The sequence below is a fragment of the Lutzomyia longipalpis genome, chromosome 1 (assembly GCF_024334085.1).
Source record: "Lutzomyia longipalpis isolate SR_M1_2022 chromosome 1, ASM2433408v1".
In the NCBI taxonomy this organism is placed as follows: Eukaryota; Metazoa; Arthropoda; class Insecta; order Diptera; family Psychodidae; genus Lutzomyia; species Lutzomyia longipalpis.
The window spans coordinates 21810043-21823501 of NC_074707.1; the positions used below are offsets into that span (position 1 = coordinate 21810043).

The 13459-nt window shown below is 33.5% G+C and overlaps 1 long non-coding RNA gene across 1 annotated transcript; it reads right to left on the reverse strand.

Annotated features, from left to right (window-relative positions):
• Nucleotides 1-1526: 1526 nt before the first annotated feature.
• Nucleotides 1527-5903, reverse strand: LOC129797068 (uncharacterized). Its single transcript, XR_008751302.1, has 3 exons — nucleotides 5819-5903; nucleotides 3110-3152; nucleotides 1527-1735 (listed from the first exon to the last, which is right to left on the reverse strand). It is a non-coding gene; the product is annotated as an uncharacterized LOC129797068 (long non-coding RNA).
• Between the last annotated feature and the right edge of the window lie 7556 nt (nucleotides 5904-13459).

Here is a 13459-nt window from a genome sequence, read left to right on the forward strand (position 1 = left end):
TATCAAGTTTTCACTGTATACAATGCATTTCATATGTTTTTGTCCAAAAATCGCCTACTAAATTACCCCACATCGCATATGAGGTGACCTTTGAAAGGTTTAATTTTTGGAGCTGAATGTTTTATGTGCATTTTTTCGCATTTTTTTATAGAAATTAAATTCCAATTTCCTGTTGTTAATCAGCATGGAGTTGCTTTCTGTGCAAAAATTGCACTCAGCCGGAAAATTCGCCGGAAAATGCGAAAACCCAGCAGAGTAAGCGAGATAACACGATAGTGCGGTCTGGTTCACTCATACCGCCAATTGCCTACATTCCGGTGGTTGCATCTGTGCCGCGGGAGATTTAAATTCGATGATTATGCGTGTTATTTGATCAAAATTAACACGTTCGATGCCAATTTTCAACGATTTACCATTAAAGTTTTCACCTGAAAATCAATTATTAATGAAAAAAAAAAATTAAAAAAAACTCCGGCTTTTCTTCAGTGTCAAATAAATCTCTCGCCTTTAAAAATAATTTTAAAAAATGAAAACGAAAAAAATGTGCAAACTAAGGAAGAAAAAGATAGACAAAAAATGATTTAAAAAAAAAAGCATTAAAGGCTAGGTTAAAGGAGTTTATTCGCCATCATTGTAGATTTTCTTCAAATTATATTACGTTGCTGTGACAAAATAAAAATCACAAAATTCTACAAAATAATTAAACTGCCAGCAAACTGAAAGAATCACAGCTCCTTAAGTGAGTTAAGCTCATTCGCGCCTCTTTCTGCTCTTACTTTCTTGTTTATAGTATTTATTTTAGAATTTCTACACAATTTTTATCGCCTCCTTCCTATACTATTTTTACTTCATTTGTTTATCTCTCATAGAACGGTAGAACCCACATTTCCTGCCCGGCTTTCCCTCAAAGTCTTGTATTCTTATCTCATAGCGTTCCTCTCATTGGGGAATATCCATGAAGCATTTTTTTTACTACATTATATGCTTTCACTTGTTAAAAATTTCATTTTATGTTGTAGAATTTAGATATTTTTTTGAAAATAAATATTAGAGATCAAAAAAAAATCTTAGCTTTTCTCCCAAATTGACCTACAGACATGAGAAATCAGTAGTTTGTAAGCTCTGCTTTATTAGTGAGATTTCAGCATTAAAAAATTGAGAAGAAAAGTATTCTGAACGTTTTGAAAGAAAAGAAATCGAAAGAAGCTAAAAATTTTCCACACTGAAGCTACAGAAGCAACATGAAAGACTCATTCATTGTGAGCAATTTATGTTGGAAAATGAGTAAATTTAGCATCAATATGAGCACTCCATCATCTCCACTCTGGTATTAACATTCAGAAAATTCTGATACTCCATGAACCCATGTGAGAGTCTCTCGACGAAATATGCGTCGTCTCTCGCCGAGTATATCCCAAGAATTTAACCAGAAACGTGCTTCTATGTTGAGTGTTCTGAATACTATTTTGGCTGGAGAAATTCTTTTGAATTGATACAACAAACTTTGATGACGCTCCCGGATGCTCTTGAGTCACTCACAACTCTTAGTCTCTATCACGTTATTTTATTTATAAAGTAGAAAGACATAGAAAGTTTAATCAAAGATTTCTTCAAAATATTTGGAAATGAAAGACAAGAAAATGAATTAATAAATTTTAATATTTGAAAAGATGTTCTTTCTGCATATCATTGCTTCCATCATTCCATTTTCCTCATGTGAGACACAGGGGCTCTTCTGAAATAAAATTAGGTGGATGTTAATCTTGAGAATATTAGTTTTGGATGTATAAATGTGTCTAAAATTGGTTTAAAAGCTCCATAAAAAATTTGGATCAATTAGGAGAGAAATCTTAAATATTTCCTTTTTCGTGAATCTTTGTAGTTACATTGTGTAGGTAGAGGGGGCACAAAAAGACCATTTATGTTCGAAAGAGGAGTATTATCAGGTGGCTAATTGCGTGTGATAAGGAACATCAGGCAATTGTTATTTCAACCCCGTATCTAAAACGTCAAGCTGATTAAAATGTTACTCAATTGCGTTTCCCTTTGCTTTATCACAAATTCTATACGTGCGTAATTTTTGTAATCACGCTCTTTCTTCTATTTTATCACCGTTTAAACGAAGTACCAACATATAGGTATGTGCTAAGGTGGTGCGAATTGATATGATAAATTAAAATCACACCTTTGAAGGTCATTTAAAAGTTATCAAGTCAGATGGGCCAATAAATTGCTAAATAAAAGTTAATGGTTTCGCATTTTTAACCTGATAACATGACGAGTTATCAATTTTATACACCGACCTATAAATGATTATGATCGTCAAGGTTGTTCTGTTGGACCTAACCGTCTTGACCAATTTTATTAAGACGTCCTATCCAACCGCTTTTAAACTGGGATGAAACAGGAACCCATCTTAACTTTGTCTTTAAAAGTTTAAAATTTTTAAATTCAGTTTAGCAATAAATTCTGATATTCTTCAATATGATCATCATCAAGAAAAACTTTCTTCTTCTAGAAATATAAGAAAGAAAAACAAATAAAAATTCTCACCACCTCTCAGTTTCCAAATGTTATATATTTTTTTCTTTTATTTGCTAGTCATTGTGTGTCTGCAGACTCACGGTTAAGATCCACCCGCTCACGTATTGACGCAAATATCAAGCTCAAGAGTTACGAACATTCACACCATTGGTATTATGGAAGTCACGTCCAACCACGACCCTCCATCCCCCTTTAGCCCCAGAGTGAGATTTTTTTTGCTAAAGGCTGTCTGTACGTTTGATACCTACATATGTATGTATATACGAGGAAATGGGATCACTTTGCTAGAATTACAGTTGTAGCGAAAAAAAAGGCAAATAAATTCCTTTTGGTATTAGATGGAATAAAAATATAGAAACTATCTTACTTAGAAGCTTCTAAGCATAGTTTTTTGTTCAAGTGTTTTATTCGGTACACACGCTAGTTTACAAAATAAATCATAAAATTATTTATTTTAGCTTTTTAATGAAGTCTCAGCAAAAGATAACATGAAAACCAAAAACAAGAAAAATAATTAAGTCAGAGAAAATATAATGAAGAAACTGACACTACTGGTAAAAATTACCGTCGACCAGTTGCCGGAGACTCCGTCTTAACAGAAAGACCGTCTGAAAAGAGGAAAAAAGAAATACAGTATATTGTATTGCACAGTATTTTGCGATTTAAAATATTTTGACATCTTTAAATTTTGCTGTGTAGATTTGATGCATGATGTATTGCTCGGCATATGTCCAAGAATAACTAAATTTATAATACTTGAGTTAAAAAAAAGAAAGACAATAACATTGTTAAAAAAAAAAATTATAAAATTAGTAACTTCAAATTTCCTCCGGGCACAAAGCCAAGTAAAATCATAAAAGAACAATCTGGCCTAGGGCAAAATGCCTCCCATATGTGGTCTCTAAGTAACGAAATTGTTGACTTAAAATCAAACTACAACATTATTGCAATGTTTAAAGATTTGCTACATACAGTCAGGTATTAGTTAACGTCACGTCGGACGTACTCTTTTCACCCATTAAAAATAACGAGCGAAAGGAGTACATCCGATGTGACGCTAACCAATATCTGACTGTATTATGTCTTTTAGCTGTGATTCTTTCTTCATTTTGTTCTCGCCAAAGTTTACATTATCAATGATTAATCAATTGGATCACCTTATACCAATGTTTTTAAAAAACTATAAAAAAATGTTGGAGCTATATGTATATCCTAAATTACATATGCTGATATATTAGACAAATATAATCCGCAGATTAGGGCCTCCGATCACTTTTTGGATCATGCGATATGAGGCTAAGCATAATTTTTTTTATGAATCTCAAAGGAATTTTGGCGACGTCTCACAATGTATGCTTGTCATTTGCCAACACCACCGTCGAAACGTTGACGGTATGCTACCGGATGGACGTTTTTTTTTTAAAGAATTCTACCGCATGTATTCGGACGGTAATTTTTACCAGTGGATGAGAGAGAATCAAAAAATATTAGAACAAAGAACATTTACTTGTTTATTATAATAGAATTAATAAGGAAAATTTTTTCTGGACTATAATTTTTAGCATTAAAGACATGTTTTTTTGTTGCTGAAATTTCTTGAAATAATTCTGCAAAATGCAATTTCTTTTCAAAGAAAAATTTAAATGGATTATAAAGAAGATTAAAATGTGCATAAATTATTGAAATTTCAGAAATTTCTCATCAAGGAAATATACAAAGACTTCATAGAAATTGCATTATGAGAAGAACTTTTATTGAAAAGAAAATCCGCCTTTTCTTATCGAAGAGATTCTGCATGAGTAGTATACGGAAGGCATATAGAGAAAATTTGAACAATTTAAAATTCCATTTTGAGTGACGCGACACCGAAATTATTTTAATCACGTCTTACGGATTCAGCACCCCATACATTGGACACTCCTCAGTACAGAGAGTCACACAATTCCATCTTTTATGCACCCACAACACGTTCTACGACGCTCACTTGCTTAATCATTCTGCCAGTGTTTGCAAGACATTGGCCACCTCATCTTGAGGCCTTGATGTAATTTATGCCGTCTCCCGCGTATATCTTCCCCACAGGCACTTGTGATCTACAGAATGGTTAATCTGCTTTACATATAATTTAGGTTTTATATATGTATAGTATATATATGAGTATATAAACTAAAAAAATCAAATTTAGTTCTAAGATTTTTATTTCTTTAATTTTAATTGACTCTTTTTGTCAATTAGATTTTTTCTCTGAATACGACACGTTCTTTTAACTGGAAAAGATATGTTATTTTAATTTTTGTTATTCTAATTTTACCGTTTTTAGGTAAATTTTGCATAAATTTCTTTTTCGACATTTTTTTTACCTTGAATTTATTTTAATTTGGTATAATTTTAAAGTTTATTAAATACCCTAATTAATCCCATAAATTTCTAAGTTTAAGTCCTTATCGATTTCAAATAAATTAGATTAAAAGACATTGAAAAGTTCAAAATAGGCCACGTTCTCAATAATTAATTTCATCGTGATCGGTCCAGCCGTTTTGGAAGATTTCATTTGGTACAAATTGACCGACAAACTTTATTACTTAGCAATGTTACATAAATCTAAAAGGCCAGGGGAAAAAGCTTGTATAGTATACTAAAAAATTTATTATAGAGACTTTTCAAAAGCAATTTAACGTGAAACAAATCTTTATCTTATAATAACTAAATTGAGAGCATGTTTCTTAAGTGGAGCCCATTCATGTTCTGAATTTCAAACATTTTTGAGAGATTCTTTTCTATGATCATTTACGCGCAATAAATGAAAAAATCGATGGGGCTTTCCAACATTGTCACGAAAAACCAAAATGATTGTACACAAGATTGTAGCACGAGGATGCTTGAGTAATTCAACTGGGCAATCTTGAGGCAATCTTCTTACATACTTGCTGATAAAAGTATAGCATGATCGCGTGTTTGATTAGATTAAGTGGGTGGCAAACAACACAGCAAATCACTCATTTAACGTTCGAACGTAATTAATCACATGACAAGCCCAAAAAATGTCTTCTGTCTTTCCAACATCGCACTCCTGAATGATGAGATTACACCGTATCAACTTTGTGATAACAATAAAAATTCCCATTTATTCATTTTTGTCCCAATCTCACATATACTTGCCAAAAAAAAGTAAAATATTAATTTTCCCCCAGTAAGTAATATTATCACTTTCTTTCCATTTCTCATATATGTATATGTATATTTAGGTATATGTACGTTGATAGTCTTATCTTACAATGTGCTCCAATAAAACACGAAATATGTATACACACTCCAAATACGATAAGCAAGGGAAAAAATATGACACAACAAATTGATATCTGGCGTGAATAATTGTAAGTCGAGCATGAGGCTGATAAAAAAATACTTTCAGTGTTATCTTATCGTTGCCTTCAATTGTTGTTCAGTTGGGTAATGTGATAAAATGAAATATGTAAGTATATAATATTTTATCCGTTCGAATATGAAGTTATGTACTTTTACTTTACTGACTAAAACCCCGAAATGTATTTTAGTCCTGAAGAAGGGGTAAAGATTTCCGAAACATCATGTATTAAAATAAAGAGAAGAAAGCACGAAAAAAATTATGAAGAATATTCTCCATATTCTCAATCAGGGTTGTACATAGTTAGAAATCTATTTAAAGGGGCGTTTTATGCGTTCAATTATCAGCTTTGACAATTCGTAAAATTCGAACGTTTGACATTTCTATCATTAGTTACATAAGCTTTTGAAAATAGCTTTGAATGTTTAACTCTTTACACGTTAGACGTTTTCTTTTATAACTCTAGATCTTGACTTTTTTTTAACTCTTGACATTTCTAACTTATGACTCTTCTAAGTCTAACTCTTCTAAAGTTTAAAGTTTTTTTTAAAAGGTCTGAAAATTCTTCTTTTTATGTAAATTTTATATCGGAAATAATTTTTTTTGGCATTTTACGAAAACGAAACTGCTAAATGATAATAATAATAACTTTAATACACATAGAAATAAAAGATAATAAATAAGAGATTTTGATTTTTATAATGAAGGAAGACTAAATTAATATAAATTCTAGACAAAAGGAATAGCCACAACTAACGTTAGAAAATAAAAGCGATTAGCTTTCAAAAATTCATTGAAAAAAGTAAATTCTACGTTGTGGGCAGTAACATGAAAAGAAAACTGTTGCTGCTAAATATCTACTATTACGATGTTAAGTGAATTTTCCTAAATGTAAATATAAGAAAATTAAGGATTACATTACATAACTTATTAAGAATTTTCCTGATAATATGGAATTGATAAAATTAGACATGGAAATAGTCCAAATTTCATGTTTTTCTACTAATTTTTGACCATGCAAAAGTCAATGATTTCCTTTTTGGAGAAAACTTTAATGTTATCCCGTTAAAAGCTTTCTCCTGGCTATGTGCCTGTGTGTGAGGGTGTGACGGGGTGGAAAATTCTCTAAATATTGATTTTACTCACCCTACACTGCGCACAAATACACTCACATTTCACAACCCTATAGTATCTTTCTACTGTGTCATATGACCATTTTTTCTCTCCCTTTTTTCACCCAAGTTCCGGACGAAGAGGGGAGACTTCCGCGGCCCATTTACACAATTCATCTAAAACCCCCACCCTCCATTTACTTGGCACTCACCCGCGCAACTCAATTCCGGGAACACGTCCCAGACCCTGGCTAACTTCGCACTCCAATCGATCCATGAGCATACCGCGTCGACGTCAGGAGAGTGGGTGGACCAACAGAGGACGCACAGGAAGAGAGGGTAATATCCGTACCATACACAGGCAAGAACGGAACCATGGTAACCGCCAGGACTCGCTACCAGGAATTGAGTGTGCGCAGAGCATCTCATCGAAGCAGCTAACTGCTACATGTACTCGATCCTATACTTCTATATAGCTACGGGATAAATTTTACTTCTGGAGAGTTGCACACAGAGCTGAAAGAAGAATTTTTCTTTTTTTTTCTTTTTTGAATATTAATCAATAGAGCATATTCAGCATATCTCTTCTCATGCGCCCAACTTCAAAGATAATGTTACTATGGGACCTACCTATATTTTCTAATTTTTATCGGATTTACCAAGAACAAGTTTATGATCTGTCTCACAATCAGAGGAAAATGCGATTTTTTAGCTTTCCCGAAAGCTTTGCGTGACTCAGAGTCGTCTTTAGTTCTTTTTTTTTTATGCTTTCAAAACCTTTTCTACTAATTATATGTGAATAATTCAAGAAAAAATGATTAAATTAGTTATTAACAGAAATTGAAATTATAGCTCATTTTCGGGGAAGATGTGAAAAATCTCAAATGTTCAAAATAATTAAAATTTTATTAAAAATAGCGGTTGTTACAGGGAAAAAAAAGAGTGATTTGAAAAATATTTTAATAATATTGGCAAGTTCATAAGTAAAGGATTTTGTAAATTAAAGCTGCATTCATACATAATGAACTAGTCAACCCGAGCCCCCAATCATGTGTGAGCAATCACCATTTTAAGCTATAAAAGGGGGGCGTATATTAATAGGGGGGATGAATAATACGGTACCCCGAGAAATTCTAAAAATAAAAAAATCCCGTTATCTGACCCTTCAGCAGGTAGAAAATGGGAAAAAACAATTTTTCTGTGGGGGCGCTATAAAGGGGGGTTGGAGCGGAATCCCATATAGCGCTTGCAACTCGTATTGACCCCCTCTACCCCCATACCAAATTTCATCAAAATCGGCCCAGCCGTTTAGGAGGAGTTCATGTACCACAGACAGACAAACATTTCAGCTTTATATATTAAGAAGAAGATAGGACAGTAGAAGATTTTCCGGCTAGTGGGTGGGAGGAATTGAAAGAGCGCCCTAAAAAATTAATTAAAAATCTGGTACTTATCCATTTTAAAAGCTCTTTGTCTAAAATTAATAGATTTTAGGGATTCGACAATAAGGAAGGTCTTAATTAGTTTTAATGCTTGCCCTATGTTACCCTGATACGATGAAGATACAACAACGACGAATTATAATAGTAAAACCTACATTATACTCTTGAATAGTTTCTGCATCTTTTCGCCAACTTGAAAATTTATGCTGTGAATTCTTAATACGACCCAATAATATTATTGAAAGTTGATTGAGAGTTGATCCACCTGAGAGAGAATGGTATTTTTAAGAGGTTGGAGGGTGAACCGGGGTCTGCCGCAAGGGGAAAGCCAAGAAAAGAGCAATGGACCACTTTCGGAACTCGTTTTTGACTCTGGTGTGTGACCTCAAAGGCACAAGAAAGACGCGGATTCCGAGACTCAAGAATTTTTCTTTCTTTTTTTTTAACCCATCTTGGTATGGTCTGCTCATCTTACCAATCTCCTTCACGCTATTACTTTTCACTTCATTCGCTATACTTTTCCACCATCATCGTCGTCACGACGAGGTAAAATTTCACATTGAAACATACATCAGCGCGTCCAGCATCTCACCTTGGAGATATTTTACTGAACTCCAGTTGGTGATGTTGTGAAAGAATAACATTTTGTAGTAAAATGAGGTCACCAAATGCATCCGCATTGAATCTTCTCATTTGGGTTCTTGATTCTATCTTATACATACTAACAAAATGTTGCAGCTGGAAAGTTTTTTAGACAGAAAAGGTGAATGCCCTAAGGTGGGTAGGAAAAGCAGGGAAGTGTGAAAAATAAGACTCTCAAAATGAGGCTCTTTATTGTATCCAAGACAGCGTATCACCAAAAAGAACCCCATTATCTCGTTTATTTCTTTAGCAGATAAGATTAGCAGTATCAGAACTTACATAGAGTTTCTCTATTGTTAGCTTTATATTTAAACAGCTTTATTTTAGGTTTTTTTTCATCCCTTCTGATAACATATCACGCGTGTTACCGATAGCACTTACAGCACACCTCATTTATTATCTTCATCCTATTTTCCACTCCTTGTCTCTTATAACTGTTCACAGATACCCATACCTATGTGAAAAGATATTCAGAATATGAGGAACTCTTGAATTTATTGTCGGCTATTCTTTTTTTTTCGTTTTATTATTGAGGACTTAAAAAGCTTTGGCAATTTAAGTTTGTTCTCTTTATGAGTTTTTTTCCTTAACTTATGTTTGCCAACGGTTGGCATTTGTATAACTATCTAATCTAATGCAGCGCAGCGTTTTTTGAAAAGAATACTAAAACTTAAAGTAACCGAGTTCATCATTAAAACTTTAAAAAAATGTACATATATTGTATGCTAATCTAATATTCTTATTAGGGTTAAGCCTAAAATTGCCTATGTTTTTGTAGTAATTGATATAAGCTTAAATCTATTAATTAAGTCTGAACAGTCTACTACCTACCAGCCCTACTATATAAAAGTTGTAGGACCTTTTTTTATTAACATTTCCTTATTTATTATAGAAAATAATTTATATCGGTTTAGTTCTTTAAGCTATATATAGTCTTAAACCTAGAAATGAGCTTTCGTAAAGCTGAATTGTAAAAGAACTAGGTATGAAAATTACCTAGTTAGACAACCAAGACTACCAAAACATTTACAGTCGAAGTAAAGAAAGAATTTTAGGCATATTTTATGTATTGTAAACTTTGATTTTCCTTTAGAAACCCACAAAAAGTGCAATTATTGAAGAAGAATAAAATGCAGGAAAAGCAAGGAGCTCTGAAGGGAATATACGAAACGAATAAGTTCTTTGTGTATTTTCTTCCAACCTGCAAAAGAGGCGAAAAAGCCAGTGAAACTGTATAAATTTAGAATATTGTGTTGTAAACGTGAAAGAGGCACATGGGAATCTTTTCTGTGCATGAAGGAATCTCTCTCGGTTACCTACCATACCATTTTACCCCACCATGACTCACATTTCATATACCATTGCCTATATATGTATAAATTTAAAAGCGTATAAAGGGGCTACCATAAGACCTTGCCTTATTACAACCAAGTAAGACTGCAAGTGACTTACGAATGAATAATCAAATTAATTAAGTAAATTTAAGAGTAAAGAAAACGTCAACATAACTAGGCATAGTCATCCATACATAACTATATCATATGTACATAGCATATGGAAAGGGGGAGGAGTGAGGGAGAGAGGAAATGTGGACACGTATTTATTTATATTACAAAATATATATATTCCGAATACCACACGATAATTTTTCGGCTCTCTTCGTGTGACGCTATGTTGAGGATGTAGTAGTGCATGGCAAGTAGCCCATCGTGACGTTGCAGACTCGTTTTTACATCCTACCACACTCAAAGCAAATGCCTCGCCTGCCAATGTGGAATATTTTGTTATGTAACTTTCGACATTCGTGATTTTTTTTCAATGCTTTTTGTCTCATTTTGCGCCCTCTGGAGAGCTATAAATGAATTGATGAATAATACAAGACGCAATTTTCACTACGAACTCCATGTACACATTTTATCAGAATAAAAACACGAGTGTGTCGTGTTTATCTCTGCCTTGCCATATGATCATTTTTTACTTTATTGCTGGTGATATGGTAGCGCTGTGTGATGATAAAAATAGACATGCTATATTACATACTTGTTTGAATAAAAAATCGCTCATTTCACATAGAATTTTAATTTTGCAATTTTTTGCTGTCACGTTAATTTCAACTTTGACATTGCATATACTCGTACATCATACATAATTAATATGTTTGACATGTCCCTCCAAAATATATAGTTCTACTTTTTTTTTGTTTTATTTGATGAATAATTTTTCCTCAAATTACATCATCACAGTATGTAGCTATAATCCCATCTCATTCCCACTTTTGTAGTTCAGGCAGTAAGGATAAGCAATAGCGGTCTCTCATTGCTCGACGACCGTGTAATGTTGAATCGCTACCTAGAGCGACGGGAGGTTTTCCGTTTTGTAACGCATGCGGCTTTGACGTCAGTGACGTCATGCTATTCAATAATTCTGCATTCATCAACGTTTCTCCGGTCTCTCCGCACCAACATGGGTCTTCGTGAGATGTAGCCCTACCCATAATTCTCCTTCCCTCTCTCGCACATGCATTGGGTAGTGTGGTATCTCTGTTGTACTACTTGAAGACCCCACTGCAGCCGTCTCGGCCCAGAAATTGCCTTCGTCGTGCCCGTTAAAGCTACTCACTCACATCGAAACAGCTATATATACATGCAATGGAGTATGAGGGCAAAAGCATAGAAGGGGTGGAGGGAAGACGTAGGAACTTTAAATGCAGTTAGAAAACTGAAATAAGCATTATTAGTATGGGTGTCAAGTTAATTTTGGACGAGTTCATTTACTCTTGAAAGTGAGGAAAAACGTCGTACACAAATTTCATTTTTATGTAGGTAGATAAAATTTCATACATCTCTTCCTCAATTAAATGACGTGGACGTTTAAATATGGTCGCACCAAATTATAATTTTTTTTATTGATATTTTCATATCTATGTATATGCGCATAATACAAAAGAATTCAGTTCTGTAATGTTGCCTATGCAGATTTTCAGGTTTTTAACCTGAAGCAAAGTTCGAGCAAAGTGCAAAGTGACTTTACACGTTTTGCGAGAGTCGTGAAAAATAAGGTTTCGCCATTTTGGCATTTTTTTCTCACTTGCGAGTTGGGTAGAAGGAAAAATCAATAGATCCAAGGGGGCAACTTTTTGTTTGACTGTGTGCAGGAGTGGATGGAAATGGATCCCTTCTTTCTCCTATCACATCTATCCCTGACAAATAATATTGTATTAATGTACTCCTTTGCACGATACTTTTTGCTGCGATACTTTCCCACCCCTGTGATGTCGGAGCAGCAAAAAAAGAACCATTCGGTGGGAAAAACGTTACAAACACAGCTCTTGTTCTGTGACGAATTTGGAACACGCATATACGAAGCACGCACACACATAAAGTAGGGTACTTTTTAAAGAGAACGCGACAAACGTATACTTGAAAATGAAATATATACATATACATATGTTTCTATAGTGCATCGATTGTGTGACGAAAAATCTCACTCACACATAGATGGTGTACAGAATTATCGCAAATGTTGGACGTTAAAAGGGAATCCGGTATACTGTATTTAACGAAAATAAGTCTGCATTTGTAGAAAAATTAGTTAGATCTTAAAAAAAAAACAATTTTTTCTTATATATTGTACATTCTTACTAAGACGTTTTGAAGTCCAGAATATACTTCACAATCAGGTATAAAAACAGATATTACGTGATAAGAACGCGTAAAAGAAGATTGAGGTTAAGTTTCTTGAAGATTGCTCCTGACCTCTAAGAAAACCTATCCGATTTGAACAAAACAATTTTCTTAATATTCTCTGTATTTCGAAGATGATTTCCACAAATTTTGATTAAAATCGGTCGAGTAGTTTTTATTTACAAAACAAACTATTTGAAAAAAATATGTCATCATCAAAATGTAAAATATTGATTTCAATCCCTCCTGTTTTACTGAATGAAATTACTTTTTTTTTATCTCGATTTATCTCGGGATAAGGTATTTTAGTATTTTATAAAGTAGCACCCATTAAAGATATAGGTAAATCAATTAGGTCCTTTAGATTTCCGGCAAAAAGGATCAAATTTTTCTATTGTTTTAGGCAAATTGCCTGCCAGTTAATTGTTACAATGATGTGATACGTTGGATTGTCGTTGCGTTTGTTTTTCACACACAAAACAAACTAGAATCCTCTTCCTTACTTTTCTTCAATTCACAAACTTTTTGCCACAGTCTCTCAATAAAAAATTAAGAATTTTAAAGAATATTTTTGATGGCGTCTATGCGCTGAAATTTTTCAACTGTTTGATTAAAACGTCCCAGCAGGACACTCAAAGTTCGATGTGCCCAAATGTGTCTCTAACAAAATCA